Source organism: Heterocephalus glaber, unplaced genomic scaffold, assembly GCF_053883595.1.
Source record: "Heterocephalus glaber isolate CG9 unplaced genomic scaffold, H.glaber_assembly_v1.0 deba00000470, whole genome shotgun sequence".
Taxonomy (NCBI): domain Eukaryota; kingdom Metazoa; phylum Chordata; class Mammalia; order Rodentia; family Bathyergidae; genus Heterocephalus; species Heterocephalus glaber.
In genome coordinates this window covers 12,032,324-12,040,882 of record NW_028258145.1, presented here as the reverse complement: position 1 = coordinate 12,040,882, position 8,559 = coordinate 12,032,324, and positions in this window count along the sequence as shown.

Below are 8,559 nucleotides of genomic sequence, written 5' to 3'. Positions count from 1 at the left end.
AGGGCAGAAGTTTGCTACCATTGTGTAACTCAGGAGGCACCTGGATCCCAGAGTTCAAGGACGAAGCTCTCCTTCACAAGCACTGGCAGAACCTTAGCCTCAGTCACTGCGTCCCAACCCTGGGCAAATTCCTGAAGGCAAAGACAGCACTGAGCACAGGATCCGGAAGGGCCATGCTCGAAGCACAGGCAACCCAGACTGATCTCACTCCCAGCCCTGGGGTCCTGCTCTGGGAACTGGTCCCGCCCTGTGATCCATGCAGAGGGCAGAAGCGGTGTGGCTTCTATGCTGACACTAAGATCCCGAGGGTGTCACATCCACCCAGGTGCCACGAGGGTCACATGCCAGCTCTGCCCACAAGATCAGCTGCTGCATGGATGGAAATTCTCTCTCCCTCAGGACAGGGCTCACACAGGGTGTGACTCAGGAGGGCACCAAGCCCTTCCTGTGCCGGTAAAGGATGGAATGGGAGACCATGGCTGAGGGAGATGTGCATTCTGGGAAATGGAGGTGGATTCCTATGGGCTCAGCCTCCAAGCCACAGACTGGCTGGGGACAGGTCACTTGGCCTCTGGCTCAGCCTCCACGTCCTCCCCTCAGGTTCCCACAGTGGCTCGAGGGCTCTAATCAGCAGTGATTGCTCTACCATGGCCTCTGTTCCCTGCTCAGCAACACCAAGTCCCTCACATCCACAGGCTGCCTGGGCTCCAGGAAGGCAACTGACCCCACATCTACCCCACTGTCTGCACCACAGAGTCATGGGGCAACTCCTCATGGCATCCGAGGAGAGAAGGAACTTTGAAGTCACATGGGAAGGATGGGGAAGCTGGGACAGCAGGCCACCTGCCACCCATGGATAAAGAAGCAAGATGCTCCTGCTCACATCTGAGGCACTTTCCTCAGGCTGCTGTCCCTGCTGTTCCCACCACGACTGTACTCACAGTGAGGGAGGGAGGAACAGAACTGTTGGGGACTGGACTCAACCCTGTATCTGGCTCTGCCTCTCAACGTCCTTCAGCTGCAGCCAAGTCCCTGCCAGGGTGCAAGGGAAGCCCAGGTCGAGCTCCAGGTTGTCAGGGATGTGTGGAGTCTGAGCTCTGAGGACAGGAACTGGTCAGAGGAATCAAGACCACTACTGTTCTGTCCAAGGTCACAGGGAGTCACTGGCTGTACTGGCACACACTGCCTCTGGAACATGGGCCATTTGAAAATCACTCAGCGGTCTGTGCTAGACAAGGTGTGTGGCTCATTGCCCAGAGAATATGGAGTGTCACAGCTGAGAACAAAGCCAGGCAAACAGAGGTCAGTCTGGACCATGGGAGGCCACACCCAGGAGCACAGGCCCAGGAAGACAGGGCTGAGACACAGGGACCATGGGGCTCTGCGTGGAGCCATACACAGCAGTCTCATCTGGAACCATACAGGGTCCTGGAGTCTCTTCACCCTATTTTCTTTTTTTTGGAAACTTGTGTTTTATTTTCCATCAACCTCATTTCCATTCTTCACCCTATTTTCTACAGCATGGCTGTTTTTTTATGTGTCAAAGACCTTTATTGTCTGGCAGGAGAGATTGTGGCTGATTCCAAAGGCATATTAAAAATCAGTTTATTACAGAGCTGAAGGGCTAGCTGGTCCATAAGCAATGCATATCAAAATTTGCACTTGAGAAACTTGAATTCTGCAAGTAGTTGGCTGGTTGCACTTTCTTAAGCTCGGGACTATAATATCTCCATTGCTGTTCAAGTGTGTGGAGCAGAATATTCATAACTTATTTTGGAACTTCAAACTTTCATAACAAGCCAGAAATGGGAATGGGAAAAAGCCATGAAGAGTGACTAGAAAGCATAAGATTACCTGTGCTTTATATGTAAACATGTTTAGGCTGCCATCTCTGTGTGTTGAAGAATTGCCTTGCCCAATTTGCTGGGCAGTCACTCCTCTAACCTTGTGTTTGTGTGTCACCACTAAAACCTAAGCATGCTGAGAGGTTGCCAACCTTCTCCCTGCCATCACTATAACTGGGAGGCGAGCTGATAGTTGTACATGTAGGAAAAGCACTTCCTGCACTGATGATAAAAATGTATTTTTGAGAAGCTCTGTTGTGAACTTGACCTCTTTTTAACCTGATCCAACAGCATGACCCAGCTTAGCTCTTGGCTGACCTCGAGTAGAGAAAAGGTGGTGTCTCATTGCCTCCTGCTGCTCACAGGACCAGCACTGGAGGTAGGTGGACTCTCAAAGTAGCCAGCGAGCTGGGGCCATGGTCAAAACAAGCTCTGAATTTGCTATGCACCAGGCCAAGAAGCTGGTGCTTCCTCCAAGTTCACAAAGTTCCTCTCTTCTGGGTGAAGTTTTTAAAACTTGTTGCCTCCACGTACATTAGGGCAGAACCACAACCAGACTCCCCTGTCAGCCCTCAGTCCACACCAACCCTCTGACAGCTGAGCTATGCCATGATGATCACTGGCCAGGGACACATAGGGAGACTGCTCAGATTCCAAGGACAGATGTATGCCTCCTGGTAAGGATGTGACTTTAACAAGCACCTTTGCTCCCTCCTGACCCTCACCAGAAACAACAGAAAGGGACTTTCAAAAAGGCAGAAGGACAGAGAGCACAGTGTGTGGTCACCGAGTGTGGACAGATGAGTGTTGAGTCACCTCACTGCCCCTGAAAGTGGGATCTTTAGTGGAGGAAAAGCCGAGAGCAGGAGCTGCAGGGCAGAGCTTCACATGGTTTTGGAGACATGGCTGTGGTTAAAGCAGGGGCTGAAGCCAGGAGTTCAGAGTTTGACCTGTTTATCCTGTGCACTGCCCAACATGGTCTAGGATTTCAGAACTTTGGGAACAAAGAGCTACACACTTCTAGAAAGGAGAACAAAGGGAAAGGAGATTACTCAATGAGACCTAGAATCTCCAAGAAGTGTCGGGCTTCTCAGTATCAACATTGATAGCAACTGTGCCTGAGGAGCATGACTTCTGACCTAGGACTACACACCACCCCTAACAATGGCTGCAGAGGGGACAGGGAGGCACTTTCAGATTTGCAAGGGCTGGAAACATTCTCTGCCTAGTGGCTATTGTTTTCTGGTCACTCCTGCCATCTTCTCCACAGAGATGGAAGTGTAGATCAATAAAGGAGGGCACTTGGATCTCAGTCACAGGAGGGCTGGCTGCAGCTCAGTAGAGGATCCCAGGCTCAATTCTCCAGCACAGAAGGGAGGGAGAGATGAAGGGAAGGAGAAAGGGCCCACCTGGGTGACGGATGACTATCCCAGGAGGACACTGTGTACCCGGTGCAGAGCATGCCTGTCTCCTAGAGTCCCCTCCATGTGTTCCCTCCATGATTCGTCTTGGCAAAGACACTTGGAGGGCAGCAGTAGGGACAGCCATGTGCTCTACATCAAGAAGGTAGGTGCAGAGCTCCAAGAGGTGCTGCAGGTTTCACACACTGCCAGCCAGCTGGTGCTGTCCTGGAGGCTCACCTGGGGCTCACCTGGAGCTTACTGAGGGTGCAGCTCCATCTTGGGTTGACTACTTCCTGCTTGCTGTAGATCCATTACTCATGGCCATGGCATTGCCCACTCCTCTGGGTTTTCTTTCTTTTTTTTTTTTGTACCAGGGATCGAACTCAGGACCTTGTGCTTGTGTGGCAGATGCAGTGCCACTGAGCTAAATCCCCAGCCCCTCCTCTGGGTTTTCTTACCTGAGCTCCTCATGCTGAGCACCTTGCTGATCATGAGAAGACCAGGCTGGCTGCTCCTTACCCTTCCCCATCCCCCTCCAGGATCCCCTCACAGCAGGGCATGAGGGTGTCAGGGTTCCCACTAAAGTTCTCGCCATCTGGTGTTTGAGTCCCAGCTCTGCAGTGTGTACCAGTACAGCCAGAGACTCCCTGTGACTTTATCTCATCTCTCCCCTAGCTTGGAGCCTTCTGGGTCCAAACTCACCTTGGCCTGCTCAACTCAGTCTCTATTTAATCCACCCTCTACCCTGACTCCAGTGATTCCTATAAGGCCAGGCATTCCCAGGACACACACCCTGGGCAGCGAAGCTGAACCTTTAAAGATCAAGTGGCCAAACTGCAACCTAAAACCTACTTATTTATCACAAAGTGCCAACACTGCAATTAAACCCAAATACTGCTGTTTTCATTTAGGGGAGAAAACGTACTTATCATCAAATGCTCAGCTACTAGAGTTACTTGACTTACTGCTTGGCTCTGGGTGCCTGCTGCAGCATGTATGCCATAGGTTAGAACAAGTCATTGGTTTGCTCAAGTCCTTGCCCTGCAGGTTCTTAGGGCAAGAGTTAAGGTTAGGGTGGGAGTCAAGGTAGGGGTCAGGGTCAGGGTCAGGAGTTAGGCTATGGTTAGATTTAGAGTTAGGGTCATTGCTGAGGTCATTGCTGAGGATTAGGAGTCATGGTTGGAGTTAGTTAGTTTAGATATTATGTTTATGACTCGTGGTTAGGATTAAGGTTAGAGTTGGGGTTAGTGAAAGGAAAAGAGCCAAAACAAGAACACCTGAGGCAAGGCTTTTATTGGAGGGAGAAGATGTCAGGCTGCCTCTAACAATGGCAAGAGCAGCAGCCAGGGAGCCAGTTGGGTGAGGTTTATGAGGGTTGGGAGAGCATCATGGAGGCTGATGATTGGTTGGGGCTGTTGACGAGGTTTTAACTGATTGGCAGGTTTGCTTTTGGTGGCGGGAAAGATGGTTGAGCAGGAAAACCTGCTGGCAGAACAAGAGGGGATGGGGTAAGTTTTACTTTCCCAGTGGAGATTGGTTTTGATTTCCCCGAAATGACACATTTCCTGTGTGGGGGGCCATTTTGAAATGTTAAACTGCCAGGGCCATTTTGTCTAGCAAAGAACTCTAACAGTTAGCTGTTGGGATTAGATGTTAACATTAGGGTTAGAGTTGGGGTTAGAGTGAACTTCTACACTCCACCTTCATGCTCCCAGAAGTGGTTCCTGTTACCAATTCTGATCAAGCAGTTCTATCTAAAGCCTGCAGATGGTCTTTGAGAGCAGGTCACCATTTACTAGGCACCAGTCTGGGCAAAAAAATGCAGGTATGAAAGGGACAAAGGCACTCTGGTGGCACAGGGACCAAGAACCACCCCTCCCTCCCACAGTTCCAGGTTGAGCCCTTAGCCTCCCTGAGGGCAAATCAGAAATCCAAATTGCAAATGGACTTTGTCTTATGTGTTTCAAGTTATAATTTTTCAACTGTACAATCCCACAAAACCAATATACATGTAGCAGAAATCATATGTTGACCATACATTAATGGTGAGTGCTCCTGCAACATGCTGGCTTCACTTTCAGCACAGAATTCAGTTGGTTCATCAACAATCTACATGGGATCATGAAATAAGCTCTCTGTTAGATGGCTTTGCCCAGTGCAGGCTAAGATCCGTGTTTGGACACATTGGTGGGTAGGCTGGGCTCAGCTAGAGCACCGGATCAGGCAGGTGTATTAATCACAGTTTTGACTTATGGTATTTTCATCTTAAGGCTTTACCAGGATGTGATCCCATTAAGAGTGGAGGAACATCTGTATCTCTTTAATCTCTTTTATCTCTTTTTGTGTCTGCACCATGTTTTTTCAAGAATATAACAGGAAATTTGTTACATTAAAAAAAATTCCATCTCTGGCTTTGAAACCCTTAATGGCAGGGATGTCACAAATCTGTAAGAAATATCAGACCTGACTAGTGTATATAAGATACCATGTGGGGCCAGGGACTTAGCTCAGTGGTTTCACTGCCTGCTGCACAAGCACAAGGACCCGAGTTCAATCCCCAGTACCAAAAAAAAAAAAAAAAATGATAGCATGTGTTGCAGCTTTATCAAGGATGGCAACAAGCTTTGTACCAAAAGACTCAAGTCTCATTAGTGGTCAGGTCTCACAATAAAGCAGGTGCCTGATCTCTGATCAGGACCAGAATCATGTTGCTCAATAAGAAGTTGGGAAATTCACCTCGGTAGTTCACCTACAATGGACCAGGTCCTTCCATGCTAAGCTGACACATCAGTGCTAAATCCATCAGTCACCTTAGATCCAGAGGTGAGTTTACACGATACACTGGGTGGTGTGACAGAAATAAACAATTGCTAACAAACAAGACAAACAGTTAACACTGCTGAGCACTTACCCCAAACTCTAGCTGAACCCTGAGTATAGAGCCAATGCTCCATAACCATATGCTCTGAATCTCTGGATTCAACCAACCAGACTGAAAATATTCTTTAAAAACTGAATTTACACAGAATTTTTCCTGCCATTACCCTCCAGACAATACAGTGTTACAACTATTTACCTGGCATCTACAGTGTATTGGGCATTGTAAGTCACTGAAAAGAGATCTAAGCATACAGGAGTGTGTGCGGGTGCTTTGTGCAAACGCCTCACTGTTTCATAAGAGGGGACTGAGCGTCTCTGGGTTAAGTACGTGCAGGAGGTCCTGGGACCAGTCTATCATGAACCCAGGGACACCATTCATCTCCTTTAGCGCTCACTGGAATCCAATTAAGTGGTTACTTTATGTCCTTGTGTAACAGAGGAGGTTTAGCAAGCTCTCCAGAGGCTCTGCTAGGAAAGACAGCCTATCTGCACCAAGCTACTCCAAACAACTATGCATCTGTGGTAATCCAATTTTAAACTCTTGAGTCATTTGGGAAATAAGTATGTAAAATGGTGAGCTTACAGGCAAAACTCACTCAGAAAAGCAGCATGGTTTGAGACCATCACCTTTGGATTAGAGCCTGGGGGGAAGCTGGGTGTGGGCTCAGGCTGGTTAAGGTATTGATGGGACCAGACTGAGTGTGGGTCTCAGGCTCACTTTGACAACTGCACAACCGAGAGCATCAACTGCTGCCCAGAGCCTAATCCAATCCAGAGACTTTCCGAGTTTGCTTGGGCCACATGGTCAGATTATTTGCCAATATTTAAAAATGGGAAGGTTTCTCATTTTCTTAGAATTCATTCTTTTGAGGCACTGTTGCAGGTCTGGGCTGCACTCCAGCTACAATTGAGGGCACCTTCACCCACCCTATCCCATGCACCGCAGCCAGATCTGGGCTCAGGGTTCACATGTGTGAGACTTGAAGCTTTGGAGGCTGTGGAAAAGAATCAGAGTCAGGAAGACAAAGAACAGGAGGAGGCTGGGAGAAGTCCCCATCTCCAAGTAGGCCCTGCCCAAGGCAGAGAAGGAGGAGGAGTGAGTGTCAGGGGAGGACGGTGGTCTGAAGGGATGGGTTTGGTGTGTGTAGATTCCACCCTCTGAGATACCCATGAGGTGGCAAGTGCTCAGTGGAGCAGTCAAAGCTGGAACGATGAGTTTGGGCTGAAGAGGAGGACCTGGAGCCAAGAGCAGGACCTGGAAGCAGCACAAGGAGGAGCAAGTGGAGAACTGCATTTCTGAGACTAAGAGGGAGCCCAGGGTCATAGGAGGCCAGGGAGCAAGGTTTCACACAGCAGGAAAGATCTGGGCTCAGCTGGCTCTGGGAGAAGAGAGACTAAGTGCTGTCTGTTGGCTTTGGTGATTAGGAGGTCCTGCTCACCTGGGCAGGAGCAACTCAGAAAGCTCAGGGACAGACACAGGATGCTTCCTTGTGGATTCAGTACAACCCTGTGGAAGACACAGTCACCATTCAGATGTGCACGTGGTGACTCACAGAGACTGGTGTGGCAGCCAGAGTGCCCGCAGCAAGGTTCAGCCCCTGGCCCGTGCCCCTCCAGCCACCTGCCTTTGCCTGTGTTGGGGGACAGGTGCTGTCATGAAGGTGTAGACTTGCTCTGGCCTCTCCTAACCCTCGAAACATGTCCCTTCTTGTCCATGGAGGCCGCCTCCATGTTCAGACCAGTATCCAGGAGCTGCACACGTCCTGTTGACAGGGCAAGAAGAGCTCAGGAATGTTTGTTGAGACAGAGATGAGTTAGGCACTCACAGGTCATTTCCTATCCTGGACACTAAGAACCCTGCCTGTCCTGCCCAGCTGTAGTCACACTGGGGATGTGAACAAGGCTTTGGTCACCAGTGATGTGCTCCACTGCCCAGCGTTGCTCCTGAACATCCTGGGTGTACAAACAAGCCTCTGCTCCTGTCTCTCAGGAAGAAAGATCCTGGGATGGTGTGGCACGGATAGAAGGAGCTGGCTTCCTGGTTACTGTTTGCTGGAGAGCCATCCAGAAAGTGGGCGGAGATGGGCCATTCTTGTGTTCTCCACCGAGATGTCAGGGACTGTGTGCTGCTGCTGCTGCTGCAACCCATGGTGAGACGTGGTGGGGAAAGAGCTAAGTGAGACAACAGGACAGATGTACGCTCGGCTCTGAGCCCACAGGCAGGAGCCCCAAGAAATCACAGAGAGTGATGGGGACTAGAGCAACCGCATAGTTCAAAAATTCTCCTACAGCGATGTAAAACATTTCAATAGACTTCTGTGTGATCCAATTAGACCAGTTTTTACCTTGTTCAAGAACTCCTGGGAGGAGGAGCAAACCTGCAGGTTAAACAGGAGCCATACACTATTTGTTTTTGTGCCTTAGATACTAGA